Genomic DNA, 23,516 nt, shown 5'->3' with positions numbered 1-23,516 from the left:
TGAACATGATGCCTGTCTCTGATCAGCTGGCAACCATTCCTAAAGACTCCAACCAACCACTGCATTCAGTCAGGCCTGACAGGATTCTGGCTCAAGATAAAGGCAGTCTGTCTTGTTGCCTTTTTAGTTCCATCACATCACCCCAGTCCAGAATGATAAACAATCTGTTCCAAAATCAATCGTATCCCTTGGCTGAACCCCAGACAGAGCCCCTTGACCAGTCCAAAAACAATGAGATACAGTGCATTCAGAAAGTATTCAGGGTCCTTGACTTATTCCACATTGTTACGTTAAAGCCTTATTCTAAAAATGATTAAGTCGTTTTTTTCCCCTTATCAATCTAATACATTTTTGCTAATGTATTAAATATAGAAACTTCACATTTACATAAGTCTTCAGACTCTTTACTCAGTACTTTGTTGAAGCACCTTTTATTAAGGATTACAACCTCGAGTCTTCTTGGGTATGACACTATAAGCTTGACACACCTGCATTTGGGGAGTTTCTCCCATTCTTCTCTCCAGATCCTCTCAAGCTGTGTCAGGTTGGATGGGGAGCGTCGCTGCACAGCCATCTCTAGAGATGTTCGATCAGGTTCAAGTCCAGGCTCTGTCTGGGCCACTCAAGGACATTCAGGGACATGTCCCGAAGCCACTCCTGCGTTGTCTTGGATGTGTGCTTAGGGTCATTGTCCTTTTGGAAGGTGAACCTTCACCCCAGTCTGAGGTCCTGAGTGCTCTCAAGCAGGTTTTTATCAAGGATCTCTGTACTTTGCTCCGTTCATCTTTGGGCTCCCAAGTGGTGCAGCGGTCAAAGGCACTGCATTCTCAGTGCAAGAGGCGTAGTCCCTGGGTTGAATCCAGGCTGCATCACATCCGGCCGTGATTGGGAGTCCCACGGGGCAGCGCACAATTGGCCCAGCGTCGTCAAGGTTTGGCAGGGGTAGACCGTCATTGTAAATAAGAATTTGTTCTTAACTGACTTGCCTAATTAAATAAAATACAAATAACATCTTTCCCTCAATCCTGACAAGTCTTCCAGTCCCTGCCTCTGAAAAATATCCCCACAGCATGATGCTGCCACCAAGCTTCACTGTAGGGATGGTGCCAGGTTTCCTTCAGATGTGACGCTTGGCATTCAGGCCAAAGAGTTCAATCTTGTTTCTCATGGTCAGAGTCCTTTAGGTGCCTTTTGGCAAACTCTAAGCGAGTTGTCATGTGCCTTTTACTGAGGAGTGGCTTCCGTCTGGCCATTCTACCATAAAAGCCTGATCGGTAGAGTGCTGCAGAGATGGTTGTCCTTTTGGAAGGTTCTCCTATTAACACAGAGGAACTATGGATCTCTGTCAGAGTCACGATTGGATTCTTTGTCACCTCCCTGACCAAGGCCCTTCTCCCCCAATTGCTCAGTTTGTCCGGGTGGCCAGCTCTAGGAAGAGTCTTGGTGGTTCCAAACTTCTTCCATTTAATTAAGAATGATGGAGGCCACTGTGTTGTTGGGGACCTTCAATGCTGCAGATAGGGTTTGGACCTTCAATGCTGCAGATAGGGTTTGGACCTTCAATGCTGCAGATAGGTTTAGGTCCCTCCCCCAGATCTGTGCCTCGACACAATCCTGTCTCAGAGCTCTATGGACAATTCCTTCAACCTCATGGCTGTTTTTTTACTCTGACATGCACTGTCAACTGTGGGACCTTTTATATTGACAGATGTGCTTTTCTAATCCATGTCCAATCAATTTCATTTACCACATGTGGAGTCCAATCAAGTTGGAGAAAAATCTCAAGCATGATCATTGGAAACAGGAAGCACCTGAGCTCAATTTCAATTCTCATAGCAGAGGGTCTGAATACTTACGTAAATAAGGTTTTTCAGTTTTTTATTTTGAATACATTTGCAAAAATTTCTAAACCTGTTTTTGCTTTTTCATTATGTGGTATTGTGTGTAGATCGATGAGGAAAACATTGTATTTAATACATGTTAGAATAAGGCTGTAAAGTAACAGAATGTGGAAAAGGGGAAGGGGGTCTGAATACTTTCAGAATGCACTGTAGGTTCATGGTTGCCAGGCTACGGAAAATTAAACATGTCACTGGGTGGAATGCAGGGAGAAGTCCTGGCAGGGTTGTAATCATTGCACCATTTTCTACTTTGAGGACATCAGTTTAATGACTAGGTCTCTGTCTAGTTTGTTCCACCACATCCTTTATCACTTCCTTTATAAAAATGGCATTACCAAAAACTGTTGAGGGAACACTGAAATCCAAATTCAATATATTTGCATTACTGTTGTGTAGACTAGGCCGTATCGTAATGCTGTGTAGACTAGGCCGTATCGTAATGCTGTGTAGACTAGCCCGTATCGTAATGCTGTGTAGACTAGGCCGTATCGTAATGCTGTGTAGACTAGCCCGTATCGTAATGCTGTGTAGACTAGGCCGTATCGTAATGCTGTGTAGACTAGGCCGTATCGTAATGCTGTGTAGACTAGGCCGTATCGTAATGCTGTGTAGACTAGGCCGTAGGCCTAGGCCGTATCGTAATGCTGTGTAGACTAGGCCGTATCGTAATGCTGTGTGCTGTGTAGACTAGGCCGTATCGTAATGCTGTGTAGACTAGCCCGTATCGTAATGCTGTGTAGACTCGTAATGCTGTGTAGACTAGGCCGTATCGTAATGCTGTGTAGACTAGCCCGTATCGTAATGCTGTGTAGACTAGCCCGTATCGTAATGCTGTGTAGACTAGCCCGTATCGTAATGCTGTGTAGACTAGGCCGTATCGTAATGCTGTGTAGACTAGGCCGTATCGTAATGCTGTGTAGACTAGGCCGTATCGTAATGCTGTGTAGACTAGCCCGTATCGTAATGCTGTGTAGACTAGGCCGTATCGTAATGCTGTGTAGACTAGGCCGTATCGTAATGCTGTGTAGACTAGGCCGTATCGTAATGCTGTGTAGACTAGGCCGTATCGTAATGCTGTAATGCTGTGTAGACTAGACTGTGTAGACTAGCCGTATCGTAATGCTGTGTAGACTAGGCCGTATCGTAATGCTGTGTAGACTAGGCCGTATCGTAATGCTGTGTAGACTAGGCCGTATCGTAATGCTGTGTAGACTAGGCCGTATCGTAATGCTGTGTAGACTAGGCCGTATCGTAATGCTGTGTAGACTAGGCCGTATCGTAATGCTGTGTAGACTAGGCCGTATCGTAATGCTGTGTAGACTAGCCCATATCTTGTAGGCCAGTTATTTGTATGTGTGTATTTAAAAATGGATCAAATTGAGGGGGCATGTGCTTTAGTTTTACTGGTGTGTGTTTTGTTTGCGTGGTGGGGTTTTCTCAGGATCAGTGGGGATTGGAGAGGAGGTGTATGGTGACGAGGGATAGAGCACTACTTTGGACTGGAGCCCTATGGGTATCCAATGGGCCATGGTCAAAGTAGTGCTCTATGAAGGAAATAGGGTGCCTTTGGGATGTAGATAATGGACTGGCTGCATGGAGAGGGGATGGGTAATGAGAAATCCCCCTGTTCTCTCTGATAGGCCTGGGAGGCTATAGGGCCGACCCCCCCTGTTCTCTCTGCTAGGCCTGGGAGGCTAGAGGGCTGCCCCCCCCTCGTTGGGTGAGTCTTTCAGGCATGCAGAGGGAGGAGGTAGAGAGGGAGACTGAGGTATGCTTTTTGGATCATCAAGTCCCACCTGATTCCCTTTTTTGTTCAAGCTGGGCTGAAGCACGTCTGGGTACGCTTTCAGTCCATAGAGACTGGGGAGGTTTGGGGTTGTCTGTCAGGGATAGGCTACATGGGGCCTTCCAGTCAGTGTTCCTGCTGTGATAGCCTAACATACCACTGTTTAGCTGTGATATGGCTGTAGCCTCCATGATGCTGTTTAGAATGTTGAATTTTGTACAATAACTCATTGTATTAGTAATGACACAGTCTAGGCCTAAACTATCTATTTCGGATGACATTTTAAATCTCATGCATTTCCCCAGTATTCATAGGGGTCCTAGTTTGATTGTTATACATTCAAAATGTTTAGTTGTATTTATTCAGAAGCCTATATTAGTTTAATTTGACTGTGTTGGTGCAGAGAGGGAGCAGATATTTACATTGAGTTAATCTGACCAACAGAGGGAGATGTGTCCACTGTCTGAGACCGCTGGGAAACAGCCTGCAACACTTCAGGTTGCCACAGTACACAGTGAGACAGCTGGGAAACGGCCTGCAACACTTCAGGTTGCCACAGTACACAGTGAGACAGCTGGGAAACGGCCTGCAACACTTCAGGTTGCCACAGTACACAGTGAGACAGCTGGGAAACGCCTGCAACACTTCAGGTTGCCACAGTACACAGTGAGACAGCTGGGAAACGGCCTGCAACACTTCAGGTTGCCACAGTACACAGTGAGACAGCTGGGAAACAACAGTGTTCAGTTCCAAGCTGTATTTAATTTTAATTTTTTAGGTTTTTACTTTTATTTTACTAGGCAAGTCAGTTAAGAACACTTCAGGTTCCAATGACACCTAGGAGACAGTGGGTTAACTGCCAACACTTCAGTGGCCACAGCCACAGTACACAGTGAGACAGCTGGGAAACGGCCTGCAACACTTCGATACACAGTTGTACCTTGTCAGACAGGGATTCGAACTTGCAACCTTTCGGTTACTAGTCAAACGCTCTAACCACTAGTTCCAACCGCCCATAAGTGCACAATGAGACAGCTGGGAAACAGCCTGCAACACTTCAGTGCCACAGTAGGGTTTGACAGCTAGGCCTTCATTGTAAATAAGAATTTGTTCTTAACTGACTTGCCTAGTTATGGTTCAAGATACACACATTGAGAGTGTTGGGGAACCTGCCTGCAACCCCTCAGGTTGCCACGGTACACACAGTGAGACAGTTGGGGAATCTGCCTGCAACACTTCAGGTTGCCACGGTACACACAGTGAGACAGTTGGGGAATCTGCCTGCAACCCTTCAGGTTGCCACGGTACACACAGTGAGACAGTTGGGGAATCTGCCTGCAACACTTCAGGTTGCCACGGTACACACAGTGAGACAGTTGGGGAATCTGCCTGCAACCCTTCAGGTTGCCACGGTACACACAGTGAGACAGTTGGGGAATCTGCCTGCAACCCTTCAGGTTGCCACAATACACAGTGACAGCTGGAATATGAGGGTCATTCCTAGAATACAACACCTGAGGAATTCCATATCACCAGGAAGCTGAAGGACATTCTAGATAGTCATTTACTGAGCACTACACAGTCAAACTAGCCTCTCTTGAAAAGAGTTTAGAAAACAGTACTACATATGAGACCAGTTGGGAAACGTTGGCCTGCAATACTGCAGGTTCTGCCCAATCAATCCACCATCCTAGTGAGATCATACTGGATTGGAAACCAACCTGGCAACACTTCAGGTTGGTTAACATGGCAGCTGTACAGCAACACTTCAGAACACCTGAGACAGCTGGAAACAGCCTGCAACACTTCAGGCTCTGCCACAGTACACAGTGAGACAGCTGGCCCAGCCTGCAACACTTCAGGCTCTGGCCCAGCCCAATAGAAAGACCTGGCCCAGCCCAAACAAAGGCTCTGGCCCAGCCCAATAGAAAGACCTGGCCCAGCCCAAACAAAGGCTCTGGCCCAGCCCAATAGAAAGACCTGGCCCAGCCCAAACAAAGGCTCTGGCCCAGCCCAATAGAAAGACCTGGCCCAGCCCCAGCTAGAGGTTGACACAGGAACAGAATTCCTGCAGGAACGGGATTGAAATTCTAGAGTCAAATTTGGGACAAGATGGTCAGGAAGTACAGGAATTTATTTTTAAACTGAGTTATTTTTGTGTTATAAGCAGTTTTAGGAGAGGCCACATCATTTTTGAACAGTAACACGATTTCTTCAGTCTTCAATCACTAATTAAAAAATATATAAATGGCCTTTATCTGCTAGGCAGGCAACAAAAAGTAGCTAGCTAACAGTGAGCTAACTGCTCTCTCTACTAATGAGCAGCCCAAAATGAGTCTGTTGCTATGGAAACTCACACAGCAGAGTGCAGGGAGGGGGGCAGCAGACAGAGTGGAGCAGCTAACAGAGGAAGGTATTTCTACTCGTTAAAATGAGGACAGGACAGGAAGGGAGGGATTTTTATCAGGACAGAAAAGTTGTGGGGGTTATAGAACTGTTGCGGGATCGGGACTGTACGGAAAAACATTTGACGGCACAGGAATGCATTTTCACTCCCATGTCAACCTCTAGCCCCAGCCGCCCAGACCCAGCCCAGCCCAGACCCAGCCCAGACCCAGCCCATAACCCCAGCCCAGCCCAACCCTCAGCCCTAGCCCATCCCAGCCATAACCCCCAGCCCAACCCTCAGCCCTAGCCCATCCCAGCCATAACCCCCAGCCTAGCCATGGGCCATAACCCCCAGCCCAGCCCAACCCTTCAGCCCTGCCCATCCCAGCCATAACCCCCAGCCCAACCCTCAGCCCTAGCCCATCCCAGCCATAAGCCCCAGCCCATCCCAGCCATAACCCCCAGCCCAGCCCAACCATCAGTCCTAGCCCAGCCCAACCCTCAGCCCTAGCCCAGCCCCAGCCATAACCCTAGCCCCCAGGCCCAACCCCCAGCCCTCAGACATAACCACAAGTGCCAGGCCCAGCCCAGTCGTGCCGAGCTCAGTCCTGAACCAGCCCGGTCTTTAATATCCTATATCCCTCCTTTAGCCCTCTGATTGTGTGCTGTGCATGTGTCCAAGGTGTTAGCCCAAGGAGGGCTCCCAACACTTCCAACGACTTATTGGGGAATAACAAGCCAATTAGAACTGCCCAGAGTGGAAAAACTCTGCAGCTCCCCTGCCTCTCAACACACACACACACACTGATCCCTCTCTTAGGTCTGCTGCCCTGTGCCCGCCTTCGCCTCACAGGAGTGCGAAATCTGCCGCATCCTGCCAAACGGATTACAACGAGGGTGCTTGATTTGGCGTTTCTTCCTCCTCATCTGGTGGCCTGCTGCTCTCAAACACATTCTGCTGTATAATTAGGGAAGGGGCCTGGAAAACAAGCTCACAAGGCATTCTTGTCCGCATATTTTCCTTCCATGTTCCAGCCGGGAGCCTCCTGTTTGGGGTTGTGAGCAGTAGGGGGCAGCGGTGGGTCGTTGATGAGAGGCCCCTGTGCTAAAACACTGGGTGCTTATTTCTCCTATTTCAAGTGTGTATTATACAAATGTGTGATTTGGAAATGTGTTTTTGGCAAAAGCCCAACTCCCCTGAAACCCATTTATTATTATTATTTATTGGATTAATTTAGGGTTAACCTGCCTCAGCCAAACAAAGGCACATCGACAGATGTTTACACTTGGTTGGCTCTGGAATTCGAACTAGTGATATTTCAGTTACTGGCCCAACCGCTAGTCTTCCTGCCACCCATTTGAAAGAGCTGTATGGATCAAGCATCTCGGTAGGAGAGCTGATCCAAGATCAGTTTAGCATTTTAGATCATAATGAATAAGAGTAAATGGACATGGAGGACACAATCCTAGATCAGCACTCCTACGCTGATACGCTAGATACATACAGCCCTCCCCTGATGCCCCTAAAGAGGTGACTGTTGTTTCCTGCTCATAGAGCGTGTAAAGACAGTTACTGTTGTTTCCTGCTCATAGAGCGTGTAAAGACAGTTACTGTTGGAATCCTGCTCTGAAAGACAGTTCAGGTTTCCTGCTCAAATTTGGGACAGTTACTGTTGTTTCCTGCTCATAGAGCCTGTAAACTGAGTTACTGTTGTTTCCTGCTCATAGAGCAGTGAGACAGTTACTGTTGTTTCATGCTTTGAGCAACAGTTACAGTTGTTTCCTGCTCATAGAGCTCTTCAATCACTGGACATACTGTTGTTTCCTGCTCATAGAGCAGGCAACAACAAGTTAGCTGTTGTTTCCTGCTCATAGAAATGAAAGACAGTTACTGAGTTTCCTGCTATGAGCACTACACAGTTACTGTTGTTTCCTGGGCATAGAGACAGAGTGTAAAGACAGTTACTGTTGTTTCCTGTTCATAGAGCGTGTAAAGAAAGACAGTTACTGTTTTTCCTGCTCATAGAGGACCACAGGAAGTGGGGGGTATAAGAACAACCTGTTGTTTCCTGCTCATAGGCGTGTAAAGACAGTTACTGTTGTTTCCTTCATTAGACGTGTAAAGACATGCTGTTGTTTCCCCATGCTCATAGCCCCAGCCGCCCATTTACCCAGCCCTGCCCAGACCCAAAGAAAGTTACTGTTGCCCAGCCATAGAGCCCCAAAGACAGTTACTGTTGCCCTGCCCATCCCAGCCATAACCCAAAGGCAGTTACTGTTGCCCTGCCCATCCCAGCCAAACCCAGCCCAACTGTTGCCCTGCCCATCCCAGCCATAAAGAAAGTTACAACCTGCTCAGCCCAGCCTGCATCCCAGCCATAAAAGAAAGTTAACTGTTGTTTCCTGCTCATAGCCCATCCCAGAATTACTGTTGCCCAACCATCAGCCCTAAAGCCCATCCCAGCTCATAACCCCAGCCCAGAAGTTACTGTTGTTTCCCATCCCAGCTCATAGAGCGTGTAAAGACAGTTACTGTTGTTTCCCAGCCATAACCCCCAGTTGTTTCCTGCTCATAGACAGTTACTGTCCTAGCCCAGCCCATCCCAGCCATAAACAGTTACCATGTTGTTTCCAGCTCAACCCTCAGCGTGTAAAGAAAGCCATAACCCTGTTTCCTGCTCAAGAGCCCTCAGACATAACCACAAGTTGTTTCCAGGCTCAAGCAGTGTAGCAACTGTTGTCCTGAACTCAGCCCGGTGTTTAATATTATATTGTTTCCTGCTCATGATTGTGTGCTGTTACATTGTGTCAGAAGGTGTTTCCTGCTCAAGAATGGGGCTAAACAGGACTGTTGTTTCTGCTTTATTGGGGAATAACAGCCAAAGTACTGCTCCAGAGCGGTAAAGAACTGTTGCTCCTGCTCATCAGCACACAAACACAGTTACACTGATCCCTGCTCATAGGTCTGCTGCTGTTGCCCGCTTCCTGCCCATAGAAATGCAAAACTGCCCTGTGCCCGCCTTCGCCTCACAGGAGTACTGTTGTTTCCTGCCAAACGGTTACAACGAGTTACTGTGCCTTCAGATTTGAAGCTGTTTTTCCTGCTCATCTGGTGGCCTGCTGCTCAAACACAGTTACTGCTGTATAATTAGCTCATAGGCCTGTAAAACAAGCTCACAAGTTCTTGTCCGTCATATTTTCCTGCCATAGTTCCAGCCTGGAGCCTCCTGCTTGGGGTTGTGAGCAGTTAGGGTTGTTTCCTGCCAGCGGTCAACCCTCAGTGAGAGCCCCATGTGCTAAAACACTGGGTAATTTCCCTATTTCAAGTGTGTAGCCCATACAAATGTGTGAGCCATGGCGTGTAAATGTGTTTTTTGTTATCCTCCTCATGAGACACCCTGTAGCCCATCCCAGCTATAACCCCCAGCCCATCAACTGGAGCAATTTAGCCCAGTCCCAGCTCATAGCCCCAGCCCATCGCCAGATGTTACTGTTGTTTCCTGCTCATAGAATTGTAACAGTGATATTTCAGCTCATAGAGCTGCCCAACCCCCCTGCCCACCCATTTGAAAGAGCCAGCCATAACCCCCAGCATCTGGTCAGGAGAGCTGATCCAAGATCAGTTACTGCATTTTAGCCCATAATGAATAAGAGTAAATGTTGAACCTGCCCATAGAGCGTGTAACAATCCTAGATCAGTTGTTTCCTGCTGATACGCTGTACAGTTACTGCCCTTTCCCCATAGAGCCCCTAAAGAGGTGACTGTTGTTTCCTGCTCATAGAGCGTGTAAAGACAGTTACTGTTGTTTCCTGCTCATAGAGCGTGTAAAGACAGTTACTGTTGTTTCCTGCTCATAGAGCGTGTAAAGACAGTTACTGTTGTTTCCTGCTCATAGAGCGTGTAAAGACAGTTACTGTTGTTTCCTGCTCATAGAGCGTGTAAAGACAGTTACTGTTGTTTCCTGCTCATAGAGCGTGTAAAGACAGTTACTGTTGTTTCCTGCTCATAGAGCGTGTAAAGACAGTTACTGTTGTTTCCTGCTCATAGAGCGTGTAAAGACAGTTACTGTTGTTTCCTGCTCATAGAGCGTGTAAAGACAGTTACTGTTGTTTCCTGCTCATAGAGCGTGTAAAGACAGTTACTGTTGTTTCCTGCTCATAGGGCGTGTAAAGACAGTTACTGTTGTTTCCTGCTCATAGGGCGTGTAAAGACAGTTACTGTTGTTTCCTGCTCATAGAGCGTGTAAAGACAGTTACTGTTGTTTCCTGCTCATAGAGCGTGTAAAGACAGTTACTGTTGTTTCCTGCTCATAGAGCGTGTAAAGACAGTTACTGTAGTTTCCTGCTCATAGAGCGTGTAAAGACAGTTACTGTTTCCATGAGACACTTGCTCTAGAGCGTGTAAAGACAGTTACTGTTGTTTCCTGCTCATAGAGCGTGTAAAGACAGTTACTGTTGTTTCCTGCTCATAGAGCGTGTAAAGACAGTTACTGTTGTTTCCTGCTCATAGAGCGTGTAAAGACAGTTACTGTTGTTTCCTGCTCATAGAGCGTGTAAAGACAGTTACTGTTGTTTCCTGCTCATAGAGCGTGTAAAGACAGTTACTGTTGTTTCCTGCTCATAATGAATGAAAGTTACTGTTGTTTCCTGCTCATAGAGCGTGTAAAGACAGTTACTGTTGTTTCCTGCTCATAGAGCGTGTAAAGACAGTTACTGTTGTTTCCTGCTCATAGAGCGTGTAAAGACAGTTACTGTTGTTTCCTGCTCATAGAGCGTGTAAAGACAGTTACTGTTGTTTCCTGCTCATAGAGCGTGTAAAGACAGTTACTGTTGTTTCCTGCTCATAGAGCGTGTAAAGACAGTTACTGTTGTTTCCTGCTCATAGAGCGTGTAAAGACAGTTACTGTTGTTTCCTGCTCATAGAGGCGTGTAAAGACAGTTACTGTTGTTTCCTGCTCATAGAGGTAAAGACAGTTACTGTTGTTTCCTGCTCATAGAGCGTGTAAAGACAGTTACTGTTGTTTCCTGCTCATAGAGCGTGTAAAGACAGTTACTGTTGTTTCCTGCTCATAGAGCGTGTAAAGACAGTTACTGTTGTTTCCTGCTCATAGAGCGTGTAAAGACAGTTACTGTTGTTTCCTGCTCATAGAGCGTGTAAAGACAGTTACTGTTGTTTCCTGCTCATAGAGCGTGTAAAGACAGTTACTGTTGTTTCCTGCTCATAGAGCGTGTAAAGACAGTTACTGTTGTTTCCTGCTCATAGAGCGTGTAAAGACAGTTACTGTTGTTTCCTGCTCATAGAGCGTGTAAAGACAGTTACTGTTGTTTCCTGCTCATAGAGCGTGTAAAGACAGTTACTGTTGTTTCCTGCTCATAGAGCGTGTAAAGACAGTTACTGTTGTTTCCTGCTCATAGAGCGTGTAAAGACAGTTACTGTTGTTTCCTGCTCATAGAGCGTGTAAAGACAGTTACTGTTGTTTCCTGCTCATAGAGCGTGTAAAGACAGTTACTGTTGTTTCCTGCTCATAGAGCGTGTAAAGACAGTTACTGTTGTTTCCTGCTCATAGAGCGTGTAAAGACAGTTACTGTTGTTTCCTGCTCATAGAGCGTGTAAAGACAGTTACTGTTGTTTCCTGCTCATAGAGCGTGTAAAGACAGTTACTGTTGTTTCCTGCTCATAGAGCGTGTAAAGACAGTTACTGTTGTTTCCTGCTCATAGAGCGTGTAAAGACAGTTACTGTTGTTTCCTGCTCATAGAGCGTGTAAAGAAAGTTACTGTTGTTTCCTGCTCATAGAGCGTGTAAAGAAAGTTACTGTTGTTTCCTGCTCATAGAGCGTGTAAAGAAAGTTACTGTTGTTTCCTGCTCATAGAGCGTGTAAAGACAGTTACTGTTGTTTCCTGCTCATAGAGCGTGTAAAGACAGTTACTGTTGTTTCCTGCTCATAGAGCGTGTAAAGACAGTTACTGTTGTTTCCTGCTCATAGAGCGTGTAAAGACAGTTACTGTTGTTTCCTGCTCATAGAGCGTGTAAAGACAGTTACTGTTGTTTCCTGCTCATAGAGCGTGTAAAGACAGTTACTGTTGTTTCCTGCTCATAGAGCGTGTAAAGACAGTTACTGTTGTTTCCTGCTCATAGAGCGTGTAAAGACAGTTACTGTTGTTTCCTGCTCATAGAGCGTGTAAAGACAGTTACTGTTGTTTCCTGCTCATAGAGCGTGTAAAGACAGTTACTGTTGTTTCCTGCTCATAGAGCGTGTAAAGACAGTTACTGTTGTTTCCTGCTCATAGAGTTACTGTTGTTTCCTGCTCATAGAGCGTGTAAAGACAGTTACTGTTGTTTCCTGCTCATAGAGCGTGTAAAGACAGTTACTGTTGTTTCCTGCTCATAGAGCGTGTAAAGACAGTTACTGTTGTTTCCTGCTCATAGAGCGTGTAAAGAAAGTTACTGTTGTTTCCTGCTCATAGAGCGTGTAAAGAAATGTACCATTGTCCTAATTGCAGTACTTTTCAAGTGTTTTGAGGACACATAGCCTGACATAAGCAGATATTCTCCCATCAGCCCTGGGATTCAAACCGTCAACCCTTACTGGCCCATCTCTCTAACCTCGAGGCTACCACCGCCCATAAATGCTGAGGTCTATTACAACTTCAACACCATTTCCAGTGAATATGTGGCTTCACGGGACTCTGTTTAGTGGTTCTGCCTACGTTTCCCCTAATTACAAACTCTATATTTCCACTCTGATATGAAAACAGACTTAAGCCGCTAATGTGAATATTGGCCGGTCCACTAAGTCCATTAACCCCTTCCAACCCTCAGCAGGGTTTATCACAACAGGTGCTAATGGATCCTGAACTAAATACTGAATGGCAGCCTATTCCCTATATAGTGCACTACTAGGGCCCTGGTCAAAAGTACTGCACTATATAGGGAATAGGGTGCCATTTGGGACTTACCCCTGGACTGGCTCTCTAAAACTGACTGGGGAATAACAGGAGCTTTAAGGCCAATTTCAGCCCAACCACCATGTTACTACGGTAAGCTCCCCAATGGTCCTGTAGTGGTCTAGTAGTGGTTAAACTGACCAATGGTGGGTTTAGTTTGTCCCAGCTCAGATATCTATGTGTGTTCTATGGGAGAGAGGTCAGTGTAGGACCAGAGAGAGAGAGAGAGCCTTATCCTCGGTTATGTAGCCCTGGCTGTGTCTCAGGCTGACAGGGATGGAGGTGAGCCCCAGACAATCTGTCTACCTTTTGTCTGCCTGCCTCCCTGTTTCTGTGCCTCCCTGTTTGCCTGCCTCCCTGTTTGTCTGCCTCCCTGTTTGTCTGCCTCCCTGTTTGTCTGCCTGCCTGCTCTAACAATGGGTGTGTTTGTAGCTGCTCTCTGCACAGGGGGCTCATTTAGGGGCTCGAGGAATGCACCCCCCCCAAAATCTGCTGAGCGGAAATACTGCTTCCCAAATGTATTAACTGGCGCCCCGATCTCTGCACCTGGTGGACCTAATTACATTTACTGCCCCTCCCCCGGCTGACACTTGTGCTGCAGACAATTTTAGTCAGTCAGTTAGTCACCCCTACCAGTAACACACACACTGGCTGACACCAGTCCAGTCAGTCACTGCTCTGGCCCTCATTGCTGTTCTCAGTCAGGAGGTTACTAACTGACTCTATAACTGTCTTTATACTGTAGTGGAGCTGTAGTAGATAACAAACTCTGACTCTATAACTGTCTTTATACTGTAGTGGAGCTGTAGTAGATAACTAACTCTGACTCTATAACAGAACTGTCTTTATACTGTAGTGGACCAGTAGTAGATAACTGCTCTGACTCATAACAGACTGTCTTTATACTGTAGTGGAGTTGTAGTAGATAACTAACTCTGACTCTATAACTGTCTTTATACTGTAGTGGAGCTGTAGTAGATAACAAACTCTGACTCTATAACTGTCTTTATACTGTAGTGGAGCTGTAGTAGATAACTAACTCTGACTCTATAACAGAACTGTCTTTATACTGTAGTGGAGTTGTAGTAGACAGCCTGCAGGCTGTGTTGATATTACACATTCACTAGGGGATCTGGTTTTGGGTTGAGTGTGTGTGTGTCAATGCCTGTATGTACATGTGAGTGTGTGCCTGTGTGCCTGCATTGCCTATGTGTTTTCAGTCAAGTTTCACATCTGAGGTTCAGTCATTGTACAATTAGCTGTGTTATTTAAGTCTCTGCAGTAGCAGCAGATTACAGGCTACCAACCAGTGAAGTGCAGTTTGACTCTGTGGTTTAATTTCCTCTGTGGAAGTGGTACCAGGACTCTGGCCAGTGTCCCCCACTGCTCAGACCCACCATAAACATGTCACCATGAACCTTGCCACTCCACGCTGTCCAACAGTGCGCTGGGCTGAGGGGGAAGGGGCTGCTGGGATAGGTGACTGACTGGCTGGTTGGTGGAAATAAATGGGGGGGTGGGGGGTAATGAAGGGGTACAGGGGGCGTCACTTCCTGTCTTGCCTCAGGAAGGCGTGTTGTGTGATGATTGTGATCACCGTCCGTCCTGTGGTTGGCAGGCCCATGCAGTCTGGAGTCTGCAGTCTGGACATAGTGAGGGGTCTCTAACTATCTGGCCTAACTAGAATTGGGCCGTTACGTCATGTCTGCCTCTTACTGATGCTGCTGGGATGTTTTCAGTCTCACCTTACTACCTTTTACAGGCCTGTCAGTGAGTTTGTTAAAAGCCACAACTAATTGAGTCACTTTGTTCACTTGTGTTCAGTGATTTAAAGTTTTCTTCCTGTACCTGCTTGCCAGTCACTGGCTCGAGGAGGGAGGGTGTTGTCTTTGTCACAGCATCAGGTGACTTTAACAAAACCAATACACCCAAAAGACAGACAGACAGACCACCGCTGTGGACCACCTGTGGACCACCTGTGTGGATGGTTTAGCCCTCTCTCCTCTCCAGGAGACACCCTGGTCCTAATTGGGGTCCACACCCTGGTCCTAATGTGGGGGGGGTCCACACCCTGGTCCTAATGTGGGGGGGGTCCACACCCTGGTCCTGGTGGTCCGTCAGGGGGATGAGGGATCAGAGGGGGCCATGGAGGTCTCTGCGCAGGTGGCCCCAGAGGGGAGCGGTTGGTTGGGTCTCTGGGAAGTTGGCCCCTCTAGCTGGCCCCCTACCAGACACACGGACACACACTCACGCCAGCTGAGGTGTGTGTGATTTACAGTGTGTGTGAGTGGATTGATCCAGGGCTAATAGAGTGGTCGGTGAGCAGCCCTCCATTACTCTGCTCTCTGCTCCTTGTGCTGCTCATTATCATTATTCACTTGTATTTAATCATGAGAGCCCCATTGAGACCACGGTCTCATTTGTAGTGGTGCTCTGACATCAAATAAAATATAGAATAACCAGTACATTATGTTAGAACATCACAGGCATCATAAACAAATTATTTGTCAATCAAAACAATTGCACACCTTGGTGAACTCTTTATCATCAGGGTTTTAAAATGACTAGTGGCACCAGGGAATCCAAATGTAATGAATTTTGTGAGTGATTCCAAAAATGTTGATCATTAAAACTAAAAGTGGATTTGCCTCGTTCGGCAGAGGAATCTCAACAGTTCACCAATCCTGTGAACGGGTTTGGAATCATGTTTTTATACATTAACAACGAAGTTGGTCAGTGGGAAGCTTGTATAGTAGAGCTTTGTCAACAGAAAGAGAGTAATGAAGTGATGTACAGGACTTCAAGGAGGAGCAGCCAACCTTCTGATACAGGATGCAGTGATTCATATTAAAACTGTCACCTGTGATAAAGTGAAGGATGCCACGGTAGACTGACTGCATCCAATGGTTTCAGATTAGTGGCTGCTACACTCCCATGAATGGTGTCACCTGTGATAAAGTGAAGGATGCCACAGTAGACTGACTGCATCCAATGGTTTCAGATTAGTGGCTGCTACACTCCCATGAATGGTGTCACCTGTGATAAAGTGAAGGATGCCACGGTAGACTGACTGCATCCAATGGTTTCAGATTAGTGGCTGCTACACTCCCATGAATGGTGTCACCTGTGATAAAGTGAAGGATGCCACGGTAGACTGACTGCATCCAATGGTTTCAGATTAGTGGCTGCTACACTCCCATGAATGGTGTCACCTGTGATAAAGTGAAGGATGCCACGGTAGACTGACTGCATCCAATGGTTTCAGATTAGTGGCTGCTACACTCCCATGAATGGTGTCACCTGTGATAAAGTGAAGGATGCCACGGTAGACTGACTGCATCCAATGGTTTCAGATTAGTGGCTGCTACACTCCCATGAATGGTGTCACCTGTGATAAAGTGAAGGATGCCACGGTAGACTGACTGCATCCAATGGTTTCAGATTAGTGGCTGCTACACTCCATGAATGGTGTCACCTGTGATAAAGTGAAGGATGCTAGATTCCAATGGTTTCAGATTAGTGGCTGCTACACTCCCATGAATGGTGTCACCTGTGATAAAGTGAAGGATGCTACGGTAGACTGACGACATCCAATGGTTTCAGATTAGTGGCTGCTACACTCCCATGAATGGTGTCACCTGTGATAAAGTGAAGGATGCCACGGTAGACTGACTGCATCCAATGGTTTCAGATTAGTGGCTGCTACACTCCCATGAATGGTGTCACCTGTGATAAAGTGAAGGATGCCACGGTAGACTGACGGCATCCAATGGTTTAAGATTAGTGGCTGCTACACTCCCATGAATGGTGTCACCTGTGATAAAGTGAAGGATGCCACGGTAGACTGACGTTATCCAATGGTTTCAGATTAGTGGCTGCTACACTCCCAATGAATGGTGTCACCTGTGATAAAGTGAAGGATGCCACGGTAGACTGACTGCATCCAATGGTTTAAGATTAGTGGCTGCTACACTCCCATGAATGGTGTCACCTGTGATAAAGTGAAGGATGCTACGGTAGACTGACGTCATCCAATGGTTTCAGATTAGTGGCTGCTACACTCCCATGAATGGTGTCACCTGTGATAAAGTGAAGGATGCCACGGTAGACTGACGACATCCAATGGTTTCAGATTAGTGGCTGCTACACTCCCATGAATGGTGTCACCTGTGATAAAGTGAAGGATGCCACGGTAGACTGACGACATCCAATGGTTTAAGATTAGTGGCTGCTACACTCCCATGAATGGTGTCACCTGTGATAAAGTGAAGGATGCCACGGTAGACTGACTACATCCAATGGTTTCAGATTAGTGGCTGCTACACTCCCATGAATGGTGTCACCTGTGATAAAGTGAAGGATGCCACGGTAGACTGACTGCATCCAATGGTTTCAGATTAGTGGCTGCTACACTCCCATGAATGGTGTCACCTGTGATAAAGTGAAGGATGCCACGGTAGACTGACGACATCCAATGGTTTCAGATTAGTGGCTGCTACACTCCCATGAATGGTGTCACCTGTGATAAAGTGAAGGATGCCACGGTAGACTGACTGCATCCAATGGTTTCAGATTAGTGGCTGCTACACTCCCATGAATGGTGTCACCTGTGATAAAGTGAAGGATGCCACGGTAGACTGACGACATCCAATGGTTTCAGATTAGTGGCTGCTACACTCCCATGAATGGTGTCACCTGTGATAAAGTGAAGGATGCCACGGTAGACTGACTGCATCCAATGGTTTCAGATTAGTGGCTGCTACACTCCCATGAATGGTGTCACCTGTGATAAAGTGAAGGATGCCACGGTAGACTGACTGCATCCAATGGTTTCAGATTAGTGGCTGCTACACTCCCATGAATGGTGTCACCTGTGATAAAGTGAAGGATGCCACGGTAGACTGACTGCATCCAATGGTTTCAGATTAGTGGCTGCTACACTCCCATGAATGGTGTCACCTGTGATAAAGTGAAGGATGCCACGGTAGACTGCATCTGAAGTATTTCAATGAAAATTAGAAAACATCATTTAGTTTTTACTGCATGAAGTACCATTCTAAGTCAACAAGGACTTTCTGCTAGGTGACAAAATCCGACTGCAGCTCCAACAGCCTGGTCAGCCGTAGAGGCAAAAGCTTACATAACAGTGTCATCTGCACACAAATGAATGTTACAGGTTTTTGCTTATAGACCAATATTATTTATATAAATAGTGAAGAGGACAGGTCCCAAAATCAACCCCCGGCAGGACACCTTTAGCAATTTCAAAGTAACTGGACTTGACACCATCAGAAAGCACGTAGTGTCCTATCTGACAGATACAGTTGAAGTCAGAAGTTTACATACACCTGAGCCAAATACATTTAAACTCAGTTTTTCACAATTCCTGACACTTAATCCTAGTAAAAATTCCCTGTGGTCAGTAAGGATCACCACTTTATTTTAAGAATGTGAAATGTCAGAATAATAGTAGAGAGAATTATTTATTTCAGCTTTTATTTATTTCATCACATTCCCAGTGGGTCAGAAGTTTACATACGCTCAAATAGTATTTGGTCGCATTGCCTTAAAATTTTGAAACTTTCTTCTTCTACAAGCTTCCCACAATAAGTTGGATGAATTCTTTAGAATTTTGGCCCATTCCTCCTGACAGACCTGGTGTAACTGAGTCAGGTTTGTAGGCCTTAAAAAGCTTGTACACGCTTTTTAAGTTCTGCCCACACATTTTCTATAGGATTGATGTCAGGGCTTTGTGATGGCCACTCCAATACCTTGACTTTGTTGTCCTTAAGCCATTTTGCCACAATGTTGGAAGTCATTGTCCATTTGGAAGAACCATTTGCGACCAAGCTTTAACTTCCTGACTGATGTCTTGAGATGTTGCTTCAATATATCCACACAATTTTCCTCCCTCATGAAGCCATCTATTTTGTGAAGTGCACCAGTCCCTCCTGCAGAAAAGCACCCCCACAACATGATGCTGCCACCCCCTTACTTCACGGTTGGGATGGTGTTCTTCGGCTTGCAAGCATCCCCTTATTCCTTCAAACATAACAATGGTTATTATGTCCAAACAGTTCTATTTTTGTTTCATCAGACCAGAGGACATCCAAAAAGATATTTGGTACGATATTTGTCCCCATGTGCAGTTCCAAACCGTAGTCTGGCTTTTTTATGGCGGTTTTGGAGCAGTGGCTTCTTCCTTTGCTGAGTTGCCTTTCAGGTTATGTCAATATAGAACTTGTTTCACTGTGGATATACATACTTTTGTACCTGTTTCCTCCAGCATCTTCACAAGTACCTTTGTTGTTCTGGGATTGATTTGCACTTTTCGCACCAAAGTACGTTCATCTCTAGGAGACAGAACGCGTCTCTTTCCTGAGCGGCATGATGGCTGCATGGTCCCATGGTGTTTATACTTGCGTACTATTGTTTGTACAGATGAACGTGGTAACTTCAGGCATTTGGAAATTGCTCCCAAGGTTGAACCAGGCTTGTGGAGGTCTACAATTTTTTTCTGAGGTCTTGGCTGATTTCTTTTGATTTTCCCATGATGTCAAGCAAAGAGGCACGGAGTTTGAAGGTAGGCCTTGAAATGCATTCACAGGTACACCTCCAATTGACTCAAATTATGTCAATTAGCCTATCAGAAGCTTCTAAAGCCATGACATAATTTTCTGGAATTCTCCAAGCTGTTTAGTCAGTCACTTTAGTGTATGTAAACTTCTGACCCACTGGAATTGTGATACAGTGAATAAGTGAAATAATCTGTCTAAACAATGGCTGGAAAAATGACTTGTCATGCAAAAAGTAGATGTCCTGAACGACTTGCCAAAACTAATAAGAAATTTGTGTTCATAAGAAATTTGTGAAGTAGTTAAAAAAACGAGTTTTAATGACTCCTACCTAAGTGTATGTAAACTTCTGACTTCAACTGTAGTTCCAAAACCACTTGCAAGACGCCTGGTCGAGGCCCATTTCAGACAACCTTTTGAATGGGTAGACGGTTGACAGTATCGAAGGCCTTGGACAGGTCTATAAATATGGCAGCGTAGTGATTCCTATTATCTAATCAATTTAATATATAATTTAAGACAAGCGCAGCTGCTGAACCAGACTGGTACACATTAAGAATATAATTTGAAGTTAACGTTCTTAGCTGAGAATTTGCCAGTGATTGCCTTGCAAAAATATTACAATCTAGTTTAGAAACTGGGCGGTAGGTATCCAGGTCAGAAGGATCCCTGCCTTTGTGAAGGGGAAGGACATACTGATCTTAGGGATAGCCCCAGAAGCTGCAGTAGAAAGGGATCAAGTGAATCCGCAAGGATCCCTGCCTTTGTGAAGGGGAAAGACATGCTGATCTTAGGGATAGCCCCAGAAGCTGCAGTAGAAAGGGATCAAGCGAATCCGCAAGGATCCCTGCCTTTGTGAAGGGGAAAGACATGCTGATCTTAGGGATAGCCCCAGAAGCTGCAGTAAAAAGGGATCAAGCGAATCCGCAAGGATCCCTGCCTTTGTGAAGGGGAAAGACATGCTGATCTTAGGGATAGCCCCAGAAGCTGCAGTAGAAAGGGATCAAGCGAATCCGCAAGGATCCCTGCCTTTGTGAAGGGGAAAGACATGCTGATCTTAGGGATAGCCCCAGAAGCTGCAGTAGAAAGGGATCAAGCGAATCCGCAAGGATCCCTGCCTTTGTGAAGGGGAAAGACATGCTGATCTTAGGGATAGCCCAGTAGAAAGGGATCAAGCGAATCCGCAGGATCCCTGCCTTTGTGAAGGGGAAAGACATGCTGATCTTAGGGATAGCCCCAGAAGGATCCCTCCCTGCCTTTGTGAAGGGGAAAGACATGCTGATCTTAGGGATAGCCCCAGAAGCTGCAGTAGAAAGGGATCAAGCGAATCCGCAAGGATCCCTGCCTTTGTGAAGGGGAAAGACATGCTGATCTTAGGGATAGCCCAGTAGAAAGGGATCAAGCGAATCCGCAAGGATCCCTGCCTTTGTGAAGGGGAAAGACATGCTGATCTTAGGGATAGCCCCAGAAGCTGCAGTAGAAAGGGATCAAGCGAATCCGCAAGGATCCCTGCCTTTGTGAAGGGGAAAGACATGCTGATCTTAGGGATAGCCCCAGAAGCTGCAGTAGAAAGGGATCAAGCGAATCCGCACCAGTGGATTGTTGAACACATACTTTTTGCAAGGCACTTAATACATCATGGACGTGCATCATTCTATTCTATCTGTTTTAGAGGTGAATAAAGGACTCCATCTAGTGGAACTTGAGATATTTTCAGAAACCATTCTTTCAAACAGATGGCCAGCTGAGGCAAAATGCCCATTAAAAGCACCACAAATGTCTGTCTGTTATGGGACCAGGGGCTGTCTTAACCTGCTGGGGCACTGAGGAAGTGGATTTTAGTTGTTTTTATTGTTGTTGATTTGACCACTTTCCAGAATTTAGCTGGATTTCCACCACTCTCAGATAAGCAATGTCAACATACTTATTGAATTGTGTTTCTAACCAGAGTAAGACATCTATTTCTGAAATGTCTAAAGGACTGCCAGTCAGAGGTAGAATCAGTCAATCTAGCCTTAGCCCAAGCTAATTTTCTTTCATTAAATCTTTAAGACAATTGATGCGTGAACCATGGGTAGATCTGTCCTTTAACCTTAATATCTTATATGGGGCATGGTTATCTGCAACAGAGATAAACAGAGAGGTAAAACGTTTAAGTTTCTGATCATTAGGCATCTTAGAGGACTCCATGACTCTGCCCCTTTGTACTGATCATTAGGCCGCTTAGACAGGATTTCCTCACACAGGCACATATACACCCACCCTACCCCACATACACCCACCTATCATGAGGTTGGCCTGGGGGTTAGGTTTATGACAGTCATAAATACCTCTTTCCCCCTTTTTCCTCTCTCTACCCTACTGATGTTACATTTGCAAACCTCTTGGATAACATTTCCCCCCATCAGAAGGTGGGGGGAAATTAACTATATTCTGGTAATCCGACCTACTGAACAAATGCGGTGGTATGAATATGATGTTAGTTTGGTTGTCATCTGAGACATTCTCATCAATGATAAGATGACATAAACTCTACAGTGGAAAGTCTACACTGGAAAGTCTACACATCAGAGTTATCGGATTCACATGGAATTGTTGTTCAATTTAAATGTTTGAATATAAAATGATTTGTGATGGGATGAAATGTGATTTTAGCTTCTAAAATGTGAGATTTGAGTTTTCATAAGATCGGGCTCTGCTCAATCAGTGGACCGCCCCTGTGAAGGGACATGGGCTATAAAACTGTTCAAACACGCCCTCCTCTCCCTTCCTATATAAGCCCTTGACGACAATATAACCTCCTGTTCCGAGGATGTGAGGACGACGGTCCGATGTCAGAATGTTTCAGATAATAACCACAGAACGAAGCAAACATCAGCGTGAGCTTTGGTTGCGAATGGTATGAACTTTGAACTCTTATTCACTACAGAAGTGATACCTCCTAGCTGTTGAGTTAGCAACAGCCGCTGCAAATGAGGGTTGGGAAGGAACAGACAGAGTAGGCCGTCTACCACACAACGACATTACTACAACGTATTCCATTTACCAGCAGTCATTCTTCAAAGGACGAAGGACTCGGTTGGGCAACACGGCCTTCCATCTACCACCAACCTACCGAAGCACAGCTCAGAGTAAATATTTATTGCATTTTCCAAATGGGTGGTAATTTAGAATGCGTAAGATACTGTATTTACGATAGCACAGCTTCACCCTTTGTTCCTCAGTCTTCTCACTCTTTCACTCAAACCCAGCCCCTTTTGTGTAACAAGCTGTCATATCTGTTCCGCCCGCTAGGGACGTTTTCCTTTATGACGTAATGTGTAATCAAGTTATGATTTAATGATGTGTAATTCTGTGTGATTAGTTAGGTATTTAGTAAATAAATAATTAAACCCAATTTTGTATTGCTGGTTCAACTTGTTAGCCAGGGTTCGTGTAAAATATTACTAGGTCTTTCAGAGTTTATTCGGAAGATAACAGCTCTATGAATATTATTTAGTGCTGGTTACTGGCCCAACGCTCTAACCACTAGGCCACCTGCTGGTTACTGGCCCAACGCTCTAACCACTAGGCCGCCTGCTGGTTACTGGCCCAACGCTCTAACCACTAGGCCGCCTGCTGGTTACTGGCCCAACGCTCTAACCACTAGGCCGCCTGCTGGTTACTGGCCCAACGCTCTAACCACTAGGCCGCCTGCTGGTTACTGGCCCAACGCTCTAACCACTAGGCCGCCTGCTGGTTACTGGCCCAACGCTCTAACCACTAGGCCGCCTGCTGGTTACTGGCCCAACGCTCTAACCACTAGGCCGCCTGCTGGTTACTGGCCCAACGCTCTAACCACTAGGCCGCCTGCTGGTTACTGGCCCAACGCTCTAACCACTAGGCCGCCTGCTGGTTACTGGCCCAACGCTCTAACCACT

At 46.0% G+C, this 23,516-nt stretch overlaps 1 long non-coding RNA gene and 1 pseudogene across 24 annotated transcripts; one reads left to right on the top strand and one right to left on the bottom strand.

Moving 5' to 3' along the window:
• Window positions 1-23,516, top strand: part of LOC118374796 (juxtaposed with another zinc finger protein 1-like) — a 40,066-nt pseudogene that overhangs the window by 1,939 nt on the left and 14,611 nt on the right.
• On the bottom strand, window positions 14,603-18,339 carry LOC127918932 (uncharacterized). 24 transcript variants are annotated; one of them, XR_008101402.1, is made up of 6 exons: window positions 17,453-18,339; window positions 17,189-17,276; window positions 16,925-17,100; window positions 16,572-16,747; window positions 16,058-16,409; window positions 14,603-15,969 (listed from the first exon to the last, which is right to left on the bottom strand). It is a non-coding gene; the product is annotated as an uncharacterized LOC127918932 (long non-coding RNA). The 24 variants fall into 24 exon arrangements; XR_008101408.1 differs by having other exon boundaries at window positions 16,925-17,012; XR_008101409.1 differs by lacking the exon at window positions 17,189-17,276 and adding an exon at window positions 17,365-17,452 and having other exon boundaries at window positions 16,925-17,188; window positions 17,541-18,339.

The sequence above is a fragment of the Oncorhynchus keta genome, unplaced genomic scaffold, assembly GCF_023373465.1.
Source record: "Oncorhynchus keta strain PuntledgeMale-10-30-2019 unplaced genomic scaffold, Oket_V2 Un_contig_15275_pilon_pilon, whole genome shotgun sequence".
NCBI classification, from domain to species: Eukaryota; Metazoa; Chordata; class Actinopteri; order Salmoniformes; family Salmonidae; genus Oncorhynchus; species Oncorhynchus keta.
The sequence above is the reverse complement of the archived record's forward strand: the minus strand, read 5'-3'. Positions and strand labels throughout refer to the sequence as shown.